Raw genomic sequence first — 20,220 nt, forward strand, 5'->3', positions numbered from 1 at the left:
AACATTTTCTTGCTTTGTGATCTTGGGCAAAGCCTCAGTTTTTAAATTAATATAATAGAGGTAATGCAGTATTAATGTACAGGATGGTTACAAGCGTTACGTGAAATTGTATTTGTACTGTCCCGAGACATGGCCTGGTACATAGTAGTTGCTCAATAAATAGAAATTATTTCCTTTAATCTCCCAGACAAGTAAAAGTACTACAGTCAGACTGTAAGAAAAGAAAATGACAGGCCAATACCCCTGATGAGTGCAGTTGCAAAAATTCTCAACAAAATACTAGCGAACTAGATCGATAGCACATTAAAAGTATCATGCACCACAATCAAGTGGGATTCACCAGTGCAATGCAAGGATGGTTCAACATGCAGATCAATAAATATGATTCATTCACATTAATAGAATGAAAGATAAAAGGCATATGATCATCTTTCTAAGATGACAGTCCATGAGGCTGCTAAGCATTTGCCCTTCACTTCGATGAACACGGGTCATGGATCCATGACTTATGGGATGGAGGGATGAAGTGGCAGGATATTGGATGCCAGTGTGTGGGTAGTTCAGACAAGCACAAGGGTCTCTTTTGTGGTCCTCTTTGCTTCACAGCAGTGTGTGTGCACGTGCGCACACATGTGCATATAGTTTTCCTTCTGTTTCTTTTAGGCTCAGGCTCTCTATTGCATCATTTCCTCTAGCCCAGCGTTTCTCAAACTCCAGTGTGAGGCACAATCTCCTGGAGATCTTGCTAAAATGCAGACACTGATTCAACGTATCCATGAAGGGGCCTGAGCTTCTGCATTTCTAAAAAGCATCCAGGTGGTGCTGAGGCTGCTGGTGTATGGACTACACTCAGAGCAGAAAGGTTTCAGTCCATGGGAATGCTGCCTGCAGAAAGCATCTGGAGCCAGTTCTAGTTTGCTGATGACTTTGTAGTTCTGCCTGCCTCTCTGTTCCTGCCAGGATTCATGGAGAATGTTTCCTTATCATATATTGCTAAGGCTTGTTGTTTGCGAGTACTATGTATCTCTTTTTCTCCAAAGATGAGGTCCAGGTGCACTCTATAAGGTCCATTTTTGGGCATCCTTTTCCCAGAGTGGTGGTAACACTGCTGGTGGTGAAACCCTAAGTACAAACCTGTTCTAGAAAAGAAATTCATCTTGTTAGAGGGAGCTGAGCTACTTACAAGGCAGATAACGTTCTGCATGTTAGAGGGAGCTGAGCTACTTACAAGGCAGATAACGTTCTGCAGCTTGCTGAATTGATGGAGAGAGGCACCAGGATTCAGACTCACCTATTTTTCATTCTTTGAATGAAGTCTATCTTCTGAATTACATGAGCCATGTGAAGCAGGGAAAGAGAGCAATGGTTCTGGAAACAAAAACAGAGTTCTTATCTTTTAATACAGAAGAGAATGCTTCAGGATATTATTATTTGTGATTTATGGGGTGCATAGCAATATGTTCAGTGTCTCACCATTGCAGACAGAGGACTCTGACCCTCTGCCTTTGATGAACTCTTGTAGCTTCCCAGGGGCAATTTTCCACTGTAGAATAGTTGCTGCATCACAAAATTCTGTCTTAAAAAATCATACTGAATGAGATGCTAGGAAACTTGGTTTCTAGTTCCAATCCTACCACCGACTTATTCTGACCTTGTCCAAATTTCTTACATTTTCGGACCTGTTAGTAAATCAGGTTGCTCACACTTGTATCAATATTTGCTTGTGAAATATGTTGAGGTGTTTATTAGCTAAATTAGTCTCAAATATTTGTAAAAACTCACTCTTTCTTCTGAGGATATATCAGCTTTCACTGATAAGATCAAACCATGTAAATGAATAAAATCAACTAAATAGAACAGAGAGGACCAGAGCACCCTTTGTAAGCAAGGACTAGAACAAGTTTCCTTCCTTTCTCCGTTCCCTCCCTCTTTTCCTTCTATTTTTTTTTAAACTTATTTTGAAATAATTTAAGATTTAAAGAAAAGTTACAAGAATAGTATAAAGGATTCCTGTATAAATTCTACCCAGATTGCGCAAATGTTAACATTTTGCCACGTTTGCTTTCTCTTTCTTTCTCTTTGTGTGTGTATCTCTATGTTTTTTCTGACCTACTTAAGTGGAAATAGAAGACAAGATAGATGCCTCTTTAGGCTTCTATTTCAGTGATATTTTCTAAGGATATTTTCTTATATACCCAGAGTACAGTTATCAAACTTAAGAAATTAGATTGACAGTACTACTGAATCTATAGACTTCATTCAAATTTTGTCAATTTATAGCAAGACAACAAAAATAAGCTTCTTTGGTCCAGATCCAGACCAGGTGCATGTATTGCATATGGCTGTCCTGTGTCTTGTCTCCTTCACCTGGATCATCAACTTCATCTGTCTGTCTTTCATAGGGAAGGCAAACTCTTGACCTTAAGTGATTTCAGGGAAGTTGAATAGACAAATGTTACTTTATTTTAACAAGCTGTCATGGAAGACATTTAGGAGGCCTCAAGGTTGAATTCGGGAAATATCAAAGTTGTTTTCTTAAATTATAAAAATAAGACACAATTATTATAAAAATTGAAACAATGCAGAAACAGATCAAGTAAAAATAAAAGTCCTCCCTCTAATCTCACTCAAGAGTAAACACTGTTAAAGATTTTTGTGTATTGTTTTAGGTCTTTTTCTATGCTTATGAAATATATACAGGTATAATGTGTGTGTGTTTTAACAAAAATGAGATCATACTATACATATTGTTCTATAACTTTCTTTTTAAAAAATTAGTATGTCATTGGCATATTTCCCTGTCATTCTGTCCAGGTCTGTGAGGGTGACTTTGGGCATCCTTGCTGGAGAAGCCCAAAGCTGAGCTCAAAGTCTTCCATCTTGTTTTTGCTGGTAGCTTTGATTCGCTGATACGCTGGGAGGTAGCTTTGTGCACTGGAAAAGAACACTCCTCATTCATAGCTAGTTGTTCGAGTATATAAGGAGAGTTTGGGGAACAAACTCCTTCTTTGGATTCTTGACCCTTTCTGCCCTTCTCTTTCATGGCGCCTTCAGATCCTCCTTTTAATTTATGGATCTTTCTTGGAAAACCACATTACAGTGGCTGTAGCCGGGAAAGGCTTGATTACAACTTGGATAACATAGCCTTAATGTCCAGCCATTGCAAAGGTTGAAATGAAGTATGAAAAAAATACTTAAAATAACACTTTTAGTTCATGAAAATCTCTCTTTTGCACTGCAGCTAGATTCCATGATGTCATGACGTGGTATACACACACACACGCACACACACACAGACACACACACACACACATCGATATGCGCACATGCGCACACACATTTTGTAAAGTTTCTGTGATCACATATCTGAGCACCATCCCCATGGGTGTTAATTTCTAACTGTTTAGATACTCTTTTATCTGCATCCCAGATTAGCAGTGCAGCTGTTCTCCGGGTCTTAGACACACTTGCCTGATTTCAAAGTGACATTAGGGGGTTTCTTGCAACTGTTTTGCTGACATCTTTAAGAAAAGTGGTCTTAGAGATTGGCTTAGGCTGGTTTTCTTTTGGTTCTTGAGTGGATTTTCTCTGGACCTTTCTGACCTTTAACTTTATTCTTTCTTTGCTTACCCTGACCCCATGGTGACTTTAAACCCAAGAGGGCAACTAGACAGTGATCATCCAAAGTTATTTATGAGTTGATGGTTGTATTAGTGGTTTTTCCATCTTGCCTCTCTCCCTGCAGCCTTTAGGCTGAAAGCACTTTGAAATAGGGGCTGTTTTCCTCTAACCGCCTTCTTGCACTTGTTGGGCAAAATCAGAGCAGTGATTGAGTCCTCCACACCCTTATGGCGCTGCAGAGTAATAACATTTATCACACTTCTTGTTTAAGCCCTTTAGAGAATGACATTTCACAGTGTAATTTTGCTTCACAGATTTTTCCCTTGTGAGTTTTAACTTTCAGGGTAGAATTCTCTCTTATGGCTTCACCTTTTTCCTATTTTGTGTATCTGTGAGAAGTTGCACAAATAGGGCTCCTCTCAGCATAGCAAATGGAATCAGGTCATGCTCCCAAGTGCCCTTCACCTCGAGATTCCTGATTGTTTCTTCCTTATTTGTTGTGAGCAGGCCCAAATTGCCTCACCTCTAGCTGCCCTTTCCACTTTATGAAACAAGCAACTAATAGCAACGCAACTCTAAAAATTCCCGGATGACCTGCGTTTTGCTCTTTTTATTATCCCTTAAGAAATGTCTCTGTAATTGAAATCTAGAGTAGCAGAGTTTTGTGATCTTGTCATTTAGCATTTTACTTATGTTTGCCTTATTTACACTGTGCCTTTAAACCGCAGAGTGGTCATAAGTCTGCCCGAGGGACCAGCAGGACTGAAACCAAGAAGGTCGTCATTAATTCAAAGGCGAGAAGTTAAACAGAGGTCCCAGTGCCCACCCTTGTTTGGGAGTCAGAAGGAGGAAAAGGAAAAGGAGGGGAAGAACGCTGGGATGTTGTAGTGGGCAGCAGCAGGGAGAGGCCAGGGTTTATACCGCATGCTACATTTTATTTATTTAGGGGGACATGGGTATCTGGTTTTTTCCCTCTACGGTAATTTATCAAGGAGTGCATCTGATTTAGTAGTGCACAGAGGACCCCCACTGCTAATTCCCCTTTATTTCATATATTTCTTTTACCTTAACTCATAAAGTTTCAGCGTTGCTACTTCCTTTATCATCCATCTGTACCTCATTGCGAGTCCAACCCTTTTTGATCTATAGCGCAAGCCCTCCTTGCCCCACCTCTTTGTCCTCTCTTCACAGATTGCATGCCTCAGTATTGACATTTCAGTCATTTGATTTATCCCAACAGGTTCTCCGATGCCAACCAGATCATAATTCCCTTTCTGGCAGCATCACTTCAAGACCTTCCTGGTTATTTCCCTTGGCTCCTAGTATTTGTGGATCGGCACCTACGAGATTTACTGATGATTTGTCTCCTCTTTTAGGTTTCTGTTTGCTTAGATCCAAACCACAGGTGGTAACTTAGGAGGCCTGAGGATATCTGGAATTGTGTGAAATGTGAGCTTTGTTTGCCTGGTAGGGAGTGCAGGAATGTTCTATCACCAACATCGTCACAGAAGGGCCATTTCTGGAATTGGTTAAAACAGAAGGATCTGCCCATAAGAATTCTGTTAGCCTTTGGTAAATCGAATACCATCTACCTAATTTTCCTGAGAGCTTCCAGTTAGGGAGAGTTGGATTACCAGCTTTCAAAGTGGGTTATCTTTTAAAAAGAGGTACACACCTATAAGAAGCTCATGTTAATTTTGGTTAGAGAGGAGTAAAATCCTCCTTTTCTTGTGCCATTTGTTTAAAATCAGTATTTGTGTGCTCTGAGACACACACACACACACACACACACACGTTAGAGAAATAGGAGAGAGAAAACAATTTCTCCTTTTGTGAATTCTCATGATGTGGCTTTAAAATACTGAATGCTGCATTATCACAGGACCTTCAGTTGTCCTGATTTGCATTAGTGAAATCTATTTCTCATGTCAGGCAAGAGAAAGCTGCCTGGTCTCTCTAGCTTTCTTTACACAGTTTCTATGATTCTATGGGGAGGGAGGTTTTATGGCTTATGTGTAGTATATTAGAAATTAAGAAAAGTAGCTTTGTCCTTAAATTAAATACAATCTAAAATTTATACATTGTTTAAAGTTATAATGCCATGAAGTATACTCATAATTCTCCATCCCATTGCTTTACTCTGTCAAGCATGTGGGGCTGGGTCTTTCAGGGCTGTCCAGTTGGGGTTCATGAAGTTGATCCTGGCTGATCACGTGATGGTAGATAAAAGACTTTCTGACTGTGGGTAGGAATGACCACCAAAAATTCCACCCCCCCATCCTGTCATTGCTAAGGATGCACTGGCAATAAGGCACTATGGAGTTTGCTTTCCCACTGTTCCCTCATCTTTGAAATAAAGGAGTTCAATAAGTCTCCCAGTCCCCAAATCGAATTTAAAATGGGCTTCTATTGCAGCTGGAGGGATTTGGGTAGCTATGAGGAAGAATTTCCTGACTCTGAGGATGTCAAATTGCTTGAATGTTTATATAATCACATTTTCAACAGACTTTAAAAAAAATATTTTAACCTCTTTCAAAGATACCTGAAGGCAGAGGAGAGAACCCTTTGGCTTTGGGTCCATAACTCAGTTCTGTAGTAAGGAAGATTGGAGCAGGTAATACCAGTTTGTAATTTCTGATAATGATACATGGATTTCTGCCCAATATCAACATTCCATTGATTGAAAAATGTTCCTGGAATCTTGTGAAACGAGTCCAAGCTTATAGATAGGATGACAGAGTAAATGATAGTAAAGCAGTGACCAAAAATGTCAAGAGATAAAAGCATGGGAAAAAAATCCTAATAAAGGATATATGTTTAACATCAGAGGTAAATAATAAGAAATCAACCAAATTTACTTAAAAAATCCATTTTTGAAAAGGAATGACTTGCAAAAAAAGAGAAGAAGCAGAATTAAGACTTCATTTTTGAATAAGGGACACTAATGGGGTCAGATTTGAGGACGTGAAGGGAAAATAGTATTAATATATTTTTTTCACCCAAAACATCTGTAGATGAAGTCACTAGGGCAATGTGATCTGTATGTCCAAATCTCTATATTACTTATCTGGCACCAGAATTAATAATAATACACATATGCCTGTTGGAATTACCAAATAGAGTACAGTAGAAGAAACAACATTTGTCCCTTATGCCCAACATTTAGAATCAGTTTTTATAGATTCAACCAATCCTTACCAATTGCATTTATGGAGAATTGTAGAGAATTTAATTATTCTATTGTAATAATATGTACACTCTGCAATTAGGAATATTGCTGTAGGTGTTGACTGAAAATGCATAAGCTGATGGCTTTTTAACAAGAATGGAAGACAAGATATAAGAACAAAATAGACTCCTCGTTGAGCTAGACTCCTTGTTGAGCTATGGCTTCTCACAGGTTTGTTTTGTTTTGTTTTTAAGCTGAGAGTGAAGTACTGATTTACCTTTATATAAGCGGCATAATTTATCGGCACTGATTAAAATGATGAGGTATGCAGGGACAACTCTTTATATTCCAGGTAAATGCTTTCTTTGTGCTTTTCAGACAAGAATTTCTGACATGATGTGGGAAAAGCTGAAGAAGTCAGTCTTTGGGGTGTATTTTTATCCAGGAGGTGGCTTGAGATGGATTAATGGCAAATCACAATAAATTATTTATCAGATAATAAGTGTGATAATTGTTCTTATTTATCATCAGTATAACTTGCCTTGTTCTCCTGTCATGCTTTCAATCAAACCCTCCCCAAAGATTTGCTGGTTAAAATACACAACCAAAAGGTCATTCCAACAATTTTTACTCATAATGGCACACTGATTATCTCCTAATTGGAAAATGTAAACTAGGGGCTCTGTAAGTAATAGGAGCGACCCTTGCATTTCTAACATAATGAGGAGAGTCGCTCTGTACCTCATTCATCCTACCATGGGGAACAGTACCATTTTCAGTAATTTTGATGGTCTCCTGAATTAATTGGAAATAACTTTTTTGTTTTCCACGGAGAAGGAAATAAATCCACATGCCCAAATTTGCTGAAAAAGTAGAGATGTAAAATACCACTCACTATCTACTGTCCCACTGGCAGCTAATCCACTGAAGCTTAATTGTAATTATCCACCAGGTCTGGGGCCAGAGAGGAATACTGCTTACTGCTACATGTATTTCCATGGGCAAGACTGTGTACTGAGCCTGTTGCAAAGTTTCAAGTAAATTTATTTCTACCGGCAGCTGAAATGGATCATTGGTCATGGACTTGGTGCAATGGGTGAAAACAATTCCAACTTATTTGTGCAGAATTCCTTAAAAATTTACCATCCTATTAAAAGGAGACTGATACTCATATACCCCACAGTCTTGAGTCAGAGGCATCTGTGGTCCAAATGGCCCTGGGTTATTTTCCTGTGGTTTACCTCTTTACCCAGAAATCCATGCTCAGCTAGCTACACAGCTGGCAAGGGTTTCCCAAACTTCCTTAATGAGAACAGTGGCTACCATGGACAAAGCAGTCCACACACTTTTCTGTCTCTCCCCTCCCCTCCCTCCCTTTCTTCCTCCCTTCTCTCACCTCCTTTCTTCCCCCTCTCATTTTTGGGCATGACCCCAAGGTCATAGCTCAGATAGGACCCTCTCCTAATGCTTGATTTCCTGCTCGTGTGCCCCCTGTCACACAGCTAATAGCCTTTTTTGCACATGCTGCTCCTCTGTGGCTCTGTGAACCTTGCCTGGCCCATGTGTTTCTTCCTTCCAGGTCAGTCTGCTTCTCCTGTATGATCTGGGGATTTTTCATATATCTGGGTCGGATCACCATCTTTCCCAAGTTGCTTAGTGTCTTTCCACAGCTCCTTTCTACAGGGCTCCTCCTAATGTGCTAGCACACATGCCCCCCTAGACCCACTTGTTCTGTTCTTATCTTGGTTTCCAGCCCCCTTACCATGTTTCCCATCTTGCATAACTCTCTTCAGACCGTTTGTATTGTGTCTCATATTTCCAATCTTGCCCTCATCCTTGGACACTCTTCAGTTCCCTCTTTCTAATGTTACACATCGGGAGAGCTGGATTCACTTCCACCCCTGCAGCTCAGTTACTGTAAGAGATTGAGCCTTCTGTCTTATCCCATAGTGGAGCTTAAGCAGTATCAGTGTCAACTGATAGCAGAGGCCACTTTCTGATTCTCAATAACCTACCTGGTTAGTGGGCCTATTTCCCAAAACTTGATTGTTATCTCTGAGATTTTATTAGTTCATTATGAAGTTGGCCTGCCCCATCTAGGAAATAGAAGTTTTTAGTGGACTGGGCAGTAGTAGTATATTCTCAAAGGGTGCCATGCAGGTTTTAACTGAGTGCTCTTTTGGTTCTGGTACTGATTGAGATTCAGTGACTCTCACCTTATGAATCAGGCAAGCAGTTCTTCCTGTGATCAAATGTTTTGAACCCCCAAATTAGGACACATGGATGAACAACAGAATACTTGAAAACTTGAAAAATCTAGACCGTCGTGTTAGTTGTCTTTTGCTGTGTCACAAGCCACCCCCAAAGTGAGGTGGCTTAAAACAACAAACTTTTATTATCTCCCACGGTTTTTGTGGGTCAGGAATTTGGGAGCAGTTTAGCTGGTGCAGGGTCTGTCATGAGGCTGTAGTCAAGATGTTGGCTGAGATTGCGGTTACCTGAAAGCTTCACTTGGTGCTTCCAAGATGACTCCCTCAGGTTGCTGCAGGCAGGCCTCTGTTCTTTGCCACATAGGCCTCTTCATAGGATTGCTAAATATTCTCACAATACGGTAGCTGGCTTCCCCACAGCAAGTGATCCAAAACAGCAAGATAGAAGCTATAATGTCTTTTACAACCTAGCCTTGGAAGTCACACTCTATTATTTCCACAATATTCCAAAAGTCAGCCCTATTCATTGTGGAAGGGGCCACCCAAGGGCAAGAATACAGGGAGGCACGGTCTCTCTGCTCCTCCCCGTTCGACAGACAGCCGCAAATTCTGGTGCAGTGCCAGCCGCGTCCCTGAGACACGATGGTGAAGGTCGGAGTGAACGGATTTGGCCGTATTGGGCGCCTGGTCACCAGGGCTGCTTTTAACTCTGGCAAAGTGGATATTGTCGCCATCAATGATCCCTTCATTGACCTCAACTACATGGTCTACATGTTCCAGTATGATTCCACCCATGGCAAATTCCACGGTACAGTCAAGGCTGAGAACGGGAAGCTTGTCATCAATGGAAAGTCCATCTCCATCTTCCAGGAGCGAGATCCCGCCAACATCAAGTGGGGTGATGCTGGTGCTGAGTATGTTGTGGAGTCCACTGGGGTCTTCACCACCATGGAGAAGGCTGGGGCCCACTTGAAGGGCGGGGCCAAGAGGGTCATCATCTCTGCTCCCTCTGCCGACGCCCCCATGTTCGTGATGGGTGTGAACCACGAGAAGTATGACAACTCCCTCAAGATTGTCAGCAATGCCTCCTGCACCACCAACTGCTTGGCTCCTCTGGCCAAGGTCATCCATGACAACTTCGGCATCGTGGAGGGACTCATGACCACCGTCCATGCCATCACTGCCACCCAGAAGACCGTGGACGGTCCCTCTGGGAAGCTGTGGCGCGACGGCCGAGGGGCTGCCCAGAACATCATCCCTGCTTCCACTGGTGCTGCCAAGGCTGTGGGCAAGGTCATCCCTGAGCTGAACGGGAAGCTCACTGGCATGGCCTTCCGTGTCCCCACCCCCAACGTGTCTGTCGTGGATCTGACCTGCCGCCTGGAGAAAGCTGCCAAATATGACGACATCAAGAAGGTGGTGAAGCAGGCGTCAGAGGGCCCCCTCAAGGGCATCCTGGGGTACACTGAGGACCAGGTCGTCTCCTGCGACTTCAACAGTGACACCCACTCCTCCACCTTCGATGCCGGGGCTGGCATTGCTCTCAACGACCACTTTGTCAAGCTCATTTCCTGGTATGACAATGAATTCGGCTACAGCAACTGGGTGGTGGACCTTATGGTCCACATGGCCTCCAAGGAGTAAGAGCCCCCTGGACCACCAGCCCCAGCGAGAGCAAGAGGAAGAGAGAGGCCCTCAGCTGCTGGGGAGTCCCTGCCCCAACTTACCCCGCAAAACACTGAGAATCTCCTGACCTCCACCGTTTCCATCCCAGACCCCCTGAAGAAGGGGAGGGGCTTGGGGAGCCCTACCTTGTCATGTACCATCAATAAAGTATACTGTACCCAGCCAAAAAAAAAAAAAAAAAAAGAATACAGGGAGGCACGGATCACTGGGAACCATCTTGGAAGCCATCTACCACAAAAGTGTAGACTCATTTATTATGCTTCACCTACTCTCACTATCTTTCCAACCATGCTTAAAACGTGGTGGGGAGGACTGTGCCTGGCTCAGCTCAGCTAAAAGAGGCACGGGGCACACTATGCCCTTTGAGCTCTCAAATCAGAAAACAAAAGACTCCAATGAGCATCATGGTTAAAACAAATCAGGAGTTTAATTTATTCTTTGGTCTGTCTTCCCCCAAACTTGATGTTTCCCAACGTGTATTTCCCAGAGTACTAGTCCCACGAGGTGCTCTACCAAGAATTATTTTGCAGTCAAACTCAGAGATTCACAATCTTCATGGCCTGATTGATGATTCTGAGACTTCTTGCAACAGAAATACTTGTCTCACTTTGTTCAGCCCAGAATTTCTCAAGTTTATTTGTCCATAGATTTTTTTTTCATTTTATCACACCTAAAAACAACCTCCAAACCTAGTGTTCTTTAAATTATACATTTTGAAACACTTGTCTAGATAGTTAGAGGTCCATAACCAATTTTATTCCAGAACAGATTTAAGATGATTGTGATATAAAAGTAGCACACTGAATCTACCTGGAATCATATAGTTGAGTATGCCTACTAAACTGAAGCCCTTGAAGGGCAATCTTGCATCCACAGTACCTAACTCAAAACCTGAAACTGTTGGGGAACCCTCAATCAACTATCCTTTGTACTATGTCTAAGAGAATGCACTTTGATGTTTCTTTACCCCCATGTGAGATCTCTATTGAAAACTGGTCCGCAAAGTCTTTCAAAGAGTGTTAACCTTCTTCCTCCAGGTGGAGGAAATATTCTCCACCTACATATACACTCCAAGAAGCATTGCACTGCTGAGATTAAGCATCTCTTAGCTGGTGTATTTTATGGCTGAATTGTTTGTCTTGGTATGTAAGCCTCTGGGGCATAACCATTTCTTCTTATGAGTCTGGTATAGCACTCAGCACACTGTCAGCACTCAATCCAAAATAAATCATTATAATAATAGTCATAAACATAAATCAAGGGAGCACAATTCAACTATTTATAGCCTTATAGGAGAAGCACAATAGAAAAAGTGCTGTTATTTTCCATCATATTATCCTATATCATTTCCAAGCAAAATGTCCACTAGTGTGTAACCAGGTAATGAAGGATTCTGGTGTAACCTGCAAATTCCACGGGGCCAGAGTTAAATTATGTGAGGCTAGAAGCTCATGTTTCCTAGGTTTCTATAATTAAAATCTGAATTTCTAGGGCTTATTAAGGTAATATTTAACATATAATTATGTTGACATTTTAAAAAGGAGAAGTGTTTAAGACAAATTATATAATAAATTTAATCACAAAAATCTACTTGTTCTGCTCATTTCTTCAAAGGTCTTCTCTTTTATTTCCAAGGTGAAAGCTTAAGCTTAATGAAGATTTTAATCTAATGTTTAATATAATGGATAATAGTGGATTCGTTAGTGGGTTATCCCTCCTACATAATATATAAGGTGCTTTTACCACACTGAAAAGGCCACCCTTACAGTTGGGCTTGTCATTCCATATGACTGAATAGCAAACTACAGTAGTCACATTTTCCATTTTTTTTAACATGAGGAATTTGGAAAGTACATCTACACATACATATACACACCCACACTCACCCCTCCACGTATATGTGAAAATATCGATCCTCAATATATCCATCATCAAGCAAGCCACTTGAACATTCTGATAGACTTCTTTCAAGGCTTTTCTTTAAGCATATACTTTAAAAAAATACACAAAGAACATATGACTGTGTTTTCCTTGTGTGTTTTTTATTAAAACATTTCAGATAGAGCTGAATTTCTTGTCAACTACCATCTAAATCTTGCCCTCCCTTTTGTGAGTGGCACTCCCCTTTTTGAGTGATGCCTTTTTATGGTATCCATAATCATGAATTTGGTTTATATTCTTCCAGATGATTGTTTTTTGTGCTAACATACATATATGTATTTCTATGAAGTGTACGGTATTGTCTTAACACATCAAAACATTTTTACGTTATATTTTATGTATTTTATACAAATTACTTGTAAACAAAACTACCTATGGCTATGTGCACACATGTACACACTCATACTCTAATTCATTCATTTTATCCACTATGTGATATTTCACCTCTTGAATATACAAGATTTTGTTTAACAATTCCATCATTTCTATTGCAATGGACATCTTTGCGTATGCTCAGAGTGGTTTAAAAATGTTTTATTTTTTTATTTTTTTTAAAGATTTTATTTATTTATTTGAGACAGAGAGAATGAGAGAGAGAGAGAGAGAGCACATGAGAGGGGGGAGGGTCAGAGGGAGAAGCAGACTCCCTGCTGAGCTGGGAGCCCGATGCGGGACTCGATCCAGGGACTCCAGGATCATGACCTGAGCCAAAGGCAGTTGCTTAACCAACTGAGCCACCCAGGCGCCCAAAAATGTTTTATTTTTATTTATTTAAAAAATGGTACCTAGAAGTATAAAAGCTGGGTCATGGGTATGTACTTTTTTTATTTTAACGAGTGGTGCAAAGTGAATGTTCTAATTTACACAGCCAACACTGGTGAATGGCTCCTTCTCTCTATAAAACCTTGCCAATGCATGGTATTTTCAAATGTTAACACTTCTTCCTAACCAATTAGTGCAAAATATCATTAGCGATTTGACTTGAAGTCCCTGGCTATTAGTGAGCATGAACTTATTGTCAAATGTTTCTTGTCCATTTGCATTTCCTTCTCAATAAATTGCATATTTATATTCTTTGTTTATTTTCCTACTAGATTGTCTTTTTCTTATTAATTGTAGAAGTTCTTCCTGTATTCTGGATACAAACATTCTGTCTTTCATATTTGTTTTAAATATCTTTCACAATCTGGTTTTTGTCTTTGTTTTTTGTTTAGGTATCTTTTGTTTAAAAGTAGTTTAAAATTGGTGGTGCCTGGGTGGCTCAGTCGTTAAGCGTCTGCCTTCTGCTCAGGTCATGATCCCAGGGTCCTGGGGCCCAGCCCTGCATCGGGCTCCCTGGTCAGCGGGAAGCCTCCTTCTCCCTCTCCCAGCCCCCCTGCTTATGTTCCCTCTCTCGCTGTCTCTCTGTCAAATAAATAAATAAAATCTTTAAAAAAAAGTAGTTTAAATTTTTCAGGTAATCAAATTTATGTTTTGTTTTATGGTTTTTACTTTTTTTTTTTAATTTTAGAAAGACATGTTTAGTTTTTCCCCCCTTTAGTTACAATGAGTTTGCAGTAATTCTGGGTCTTAGCTTGATCAGATGTGAAATCAATGTAGAATTGAAACTCAAGTTAGTCAATAACTAGACTTAATGGACTTAATGGAGAATCACAGAAAATATTTAATACATGTAACCCATTTGAAAAAAGCAAAGGTGCCATTTTCTTTTTATATCAATGATTTTATGCTTGAACTTATTATATGTAGCAGTTGGATTCCCCTCCTTTGATTTCCACCATCATCTAATCAGACTTTTGGCAATCTCCATTAAATGGTTTTCTCATTCTGTCACTAAAATTTTAACAGCAGTTGTTAAATGAAACAGGAGAAAGCTGTGTTCACCAAGATGTGCTCCAATTGCAAGGGAAAATGGTTTCAGAATTGGAATCAACATGGTTATATCACATGAGAAAAATTTCTCTCCAACTTTCCTGCTCTGTGTACACCTGGCACCCTCTGTTTTTACAGTAGATTTTCTATATCCAAACACCTTCCAGCACGTTTATCCATGTCTGCTTTATTGGCATTTGTTCAGAGTAAGATATCAAATAGTGAGACAATCAGAAGTCTGACAAGGTCTAGAGTGACAGCTGCCCCAGTTTCCAGCAATGGAGATGGAACATGGAATCTTGGTGAGACGGACAGATTCCTCCTGCCACCCCACTGTACCATGGGGCCAGCCTTCACACTGCATACACGTGCTAATGTTAAGAGCATGTGGTGGATCGTGTGGCTACTTTGATAGTTTTGGGCTTGTTGTAGATATCATTGGATTGACAGGGTGGCACTGAAAGAATCTTTTTCAAGGAAAATTTAAATGTAACTCTATGGATAATATTATATTGGATGTTCTTAGTTAATGAAAATCTTTCATATGTCTTATATTGTGTATTCCTCACAATAAACCTGAAAGGTATTATTTTTAAAATCACAGCTTTATTGAGATATACTTCAAATACCATCTAATTCACCTATTTAAAGTATTCAGTTAAGCAGCTTTTAGTATATTTATGGAGTATGAAACCATCAACACAATCAATTTTATAATGTTTTCATCATCCCCCCAAGAAATCTCCATACCCTGTGGCAGTCACTTTGCCATCCCTCCACCCCCAGCCCTAGACAACCATTAATCTACTTTCTGCCACTATAAATATGTCTTTTCTGGACATTTCATACAAATGAAACCATTCAATATGTTGTCTTTTGTGACTGGCTTCTTTCATTTAGTATGTTTTCAAGGTTCATCCATATCGTAGCATGTATTAGTATTTTATTCTTTATGAATGCCGAATAATATTTCATTGTATAGATATAACACATTTTGTTTATCCATTCATCGGTTGATAAATATTTGCGTTGTCTCCACTCTGATAGGTATTATTACCCTCATTTGATAAATGAAGAAACAGTGTCAAAACACTTAAGCTGTCTATCCACAGTCACATAGCCAGTCAGTGTCAGAACTATAAAGTAAATTCAATGCACATTTCTTTTTTTTTTTTTTTAAGATTTTTTATTTATTTGAGAGAGAGAATGAGAGAGAGAGAGAGCATGAGAGGGGTCAGAGGGAGAAGCAGACTCCTTGCTGAGCAGGGAGCCCGATGTGGGACTCGATCCTGGGACTCCAGGATCATGACCTGAGCCGAAGGCAGTCGCTTAACCAACTGAGCCACCCAGGCGCCCCAATGCACATTTCATAATGTAAGAATATCTCCTTTCATATCTCCCCTTCTTCTTGCTTCCTCATAAGATTAAGAATACCCCAATGTGTTTAGAAGTATTGCTATTAACTTGATTCCTCTGATGCTAAGTCATTTTCTTTGATCCCTCTGGGTAGGGACCAAGTTCTTGGGCACCATAAGTGTAATGAGATTTATACACATCAAAAGCTCAACACAGACATTCTCCAAGCGCATATACTTCAGAATCCCACTCATTATCATCATGCTAACCCGTTAACTTTCGACAGTTTGGTAGTTGATGAGAGTGAACAAATTCCTGGCTGATATGTTAGTTATGATTTGAAAGCAGGGAGGAGTAAAATGTCTTGAAATTTTTCCTAGTTCCAAATTTAACAGATTTAGAGAGCTCTGCTTCCTTGCTCAATATGTTAAATGTGGGAGAATGTCTCAAATGTAAAAACAAACTTGATGCTAATGGTGAACAATGAAGTTTGTGATTCCATAGCTTGTTTTAAGGTTACTTCATATGTGGCATTTAGCATAGTATAGTGGAACTGTTGAAACTGAAGTTGGATAATGCAATTAAAATCTCTCACATATGGAAGAAAACACCAATTAATTTAAAAGACTCCTTGGGACTTACTGATCATCATGCTGTGCCAGATAAATTATTAATGGTCAAATGAATTGGCCAAAATGTTCTATATTCAGCAATAGTAGTTGAAACTAGCGATTTCAGCTTTCTGGTTATAGGGCAGGTAGGAAAACCTGGATCCATACATTTTTATATTTGGGAGGGACATTACATATCAGCTAATTTTCAATCTCTTTTTCTTTACAGTTGAGGAACCTGAGTCCTAAAGAGGTTAAAGTCTTTTTTAAAGTCACAAAGTGAAGGTCAGTCTTCTTAGGCGTCACCTGACTAACAACTATCCTTTAGACTCAGCAGATGCCTCTGACAGGAGACATGCCTAACATCTTTCCTCAATTCTCCTTTGATTTTCCAAAATTTCCAATGGTATTATAATGATTTGTTATGTGAACTTGGTTAAATGTGAGTTTGACTATGTCCTGCTCGTTTATGTATTCCCAGTGTCCAGCAGTAATCTAGCAACACAATAGATGCTCTATAAATATTCATTGAATGAATTAAGCTTGTGTTTCTGTAACACTCTACCCAGTGTTCTTTTGTGCTTTCCTGTCTCATGGTCCAGGCTAGTTTTTCTGTTTTTAGCAATGGGACAGTCTCCTCCCCACTAAATCTGACAGAAATCCCCAGCGCATAAGACAGATAATAAAAGAGCTGTCTTGGTTTTGAGGCAGGGGTTGAGGGCCAAGGGGAAGAACATCTCAGAGGAGTACCAAGGAACTGGGGATCACAGCTGAACCCCCCTATTCCAGACTCTTAAAGAGAATTAGAATTAAGATCCTAATTAGGAATAGCTATTGCATATTCATTAGTCCATGTCCTATTTGAAGAAGGTAATGATCCGTAAGCTTATACAAGACTCTAAGTCTTCTAGGAAGCTATATGTTCATTCAGTTCTCTTACCAATCATGTAATGAATACCTACGATGTACTAGGCTCTGTTTTAATAACTAGGGATATAAAACAGTGAGCAAAATGGACCAAAATATTTTCTGTCACGGAGCTTCTATTCTGATAGGGGAAGATAGATAATAAAAAAAGATAAGTTATGTAGTAAGTTTGATGGTGATAAGGTCTATAGAGAAATGTGTGAAAAGAGAACGTGTGTGTTGTGTGCGTCTGTGTCTGTGAGGGCGTGTCTGTATGGGTGTGTGTGTTGAGGAATTGCAATTTTATTTACTTATTTTATTTATTTATTTTTAAAGATTTTATTTATTTATTCAACAGTGAGAGACACAGCGAGAGAGGGAACACAAGCAGGGGGAATGGGAGAGGGAGAAGCAGGCTTCCTGCTGAGCAGGGAGCCCGGTGTGGGGCTCAGTCCAGGACCCTGGGATCATGACCTGAGCCGAAGGCAGACGCTCAACGACTGAGCCACCCAGGTGCCCCAAGGAATTGCAATTTTAAATGGGGTAGTAATGGAAGGTCTAAGTGAGAAGGCAACATTTGCATATCGACTTGAAAGAAGTGAGGGCACGAGCCATCTGGGGCAGTAAATGCAAAGCCCTAAGTGAAAGCATGCCTGCCATGTGAAAAGAGGGGTTCTCTCTTCAGTCTCCTTTGCATGAGATTCCTCAGATTATGGAGAGTCATAGAAGAATTTTGATCAAGGAAATGATTGGGTTACATTTTCTTCTTTCAGATCCTATCAGCAGGCAGTAGGTAGGAAGGCACTTTCATTATGAATGATCTAAGAATGACTTACCTGATATCAGGGAATTCAGTTTCGTTTGGCCAATTATGTTGACTGAAATTATGTGCTGATTTGAGATGTAAATGAATCGTCTTCCCATTTCCCTCCCTATTCTTGCTCAGAAGGGAAGAGTTAAGACTCTCCTTTCTAAAGAGATCTTTAAAATAGGCTAGAGTCTCATCTGGGGTAGTTTAGGCGAGGCCTTGCCTGAAGGCAGATCAATCTCTCAAGTCTCATTACGGCCCAGAGAGTCTTTGCAACAGACTGAGCCTCTCCAGGTGATCTCAAATTCTCTCTATTAACCAGGAGAAAGTCCTTTGGTACTATCATCCGTTCAGTTTTCCCTGCATCAGATGCAGAGAAAATACTGGGGCATCACAGCCCTTCGGGGGTGTGGGAGCACTGTTCTCCATTGGTTAGACTGGGAGCTGCATCATTAGGGTGATGCTGAAGGAAACGAGTCCTGAGAGGTTGCTGTGTGATTCCTGTGACCATATTTGCTACAGACCCTATATCCTAAATTGCCTTACTAGTTTCTTTCAAGGGAGGTTGTTATCTGCTACTCTAAACAACTTGCTTTGTAGCCACGTCACTTGTGGAGAGGACAAGTTATGAGGCTTCTGAACCAAGCTGGCGAGGGGAGTAAGAGAATGGCGACCAAGGGCCTTTAAGTGCTGTTCGGATTATGGTTTTGTTTGGGGCCCCGTGGAGTATAGTGTTTATGTTTTATTTAATGAGTGCCTGACACTGAAAAATGGATGCCATACAGTTTTCTAGTGGGAAGCTGGGGAAGGTGAGTCAGAACACCAGCACAGAGGGGAGCTCGAAGTGGAGGAGATACACCCTGTCCTGTCATTACCAAGTTCATGCTCCTCAGTTGTTGCCACCTGTTAAAGGCCCCTCACTGTGGCTCCCCTGAGGCCCAGCCTTCGGTAAATGCTTGTTACTGCTGGGAGTTGTTGGTAGCAGTGCTGGTGGGGGGCAGGGTGAGGAGCTCGATGGGGGAGGAGACATGTGAGGTGTCAGAAAAAAAGACCCCATACTTATACAAATACCCGTACTTCATGCGAGAGATGAGTATTTTCATTTATTAAGATGCTCCAGGTGAGTTCCTTATTAAAGGAACTGAATGGCAAATTATTGTTATTTTTTAAAAGATTTTATTTATTTATTTGACAGAGAGAGAGAGAGATAGTGAGAGCAGGAACACAAGCAGGGGGAGTGGGAGAGGGAGAAGCAGGCTTCCCGCCCAGCAGGGAGCCCGATGCGGGGCTCGATCCCAGGACCCTGGGATCATGACCTGAGCCGAAGGCAGACGCTTAATGACTGAGTCACCCAGGCGCCCCTGGCAAATTATTTTTAAAACAGAGTTTTTTTTTCCTAATTAAAGGTTTTTGTAAAATTGGATTTTCTTAGTACTGCTTGCCTGAAAACAGGAACCAACTGTAAGACACCTGTGAGACTTCACTTGAGCTTGCCTTGGGGATGTGAGAAGTACCCAGTTTTAGATACCGCAGACACCAGGTTTGAATCTTGCATCCACCATTTGCAAGCTCTGTGATGGTGGATAAATCACTTCACTTCAGAGTCTTCAACTGATTCATGTGAACAAACGGAGGTGATGATTCTTCTCACACTGGATTGTTGGGATATAAAGTCTCTGGCACATGATAGAGGTTCAGTAAGTGCCATTTTGTTCTGTTCTTTCTCCATTAACACACCAACTTAGGCTGAACAGAAAACATCAACTTGCTTTATCAGAGAAATTGGCCAGTTATGGTAAAGAAACCATTCCTTCCTCAAATTGTTTTTTAGTGCTTTCCTGGGACTTTGATGACTTATCCTCAACTCTGAAATCATCTGTGATAATTTTCTGACTCTGGTCCCTGCAATGGCCTCAAGAACTTCCCCTGCTTGGGCCCTGCTCATCTCTCAGAGCCTTAGAAGTGATGCCACATTAGAGCTCATCACATTTGCCAATATGCCAGCCTGTTGTATTGGATTTTGGGTTTCTTCTGAGTGCC

General features: G+C 40.7%; 1 pseudogene; it reads left to right on the plus strand.

Annotated features, from left to right (window-relative positions):
• Positions 1-9,617: 9,617 nt before the first annotated feature.
• Positions 9,618-10,855, plus strand: LOC114208223 (glyceraldehyde-3-phosphate dehydrogenase pseudogene; annotated as a pseudogene).
• The last annotated feature ends 9,365 nt before the right edge of the window (positions 10,856-20,220 follow it).

Source organism: Eumetopias jubatus, unplaced genomic scaffold (genome assembly GCF_037043125.1).
Source record: "Eumetopias jubatus isolate StellerSeaLion01/CBP00866 unplaced genomic scaffold, mEumJub1_p1.0 scaffold_2, whole genome shotgun sequence".
Lineage (NCBI taxonomy): Eukaryota > Metazoa > Chordata > Mammalia > Carnivora > Otariidae > Eumetopias > Eumetopias jubatus.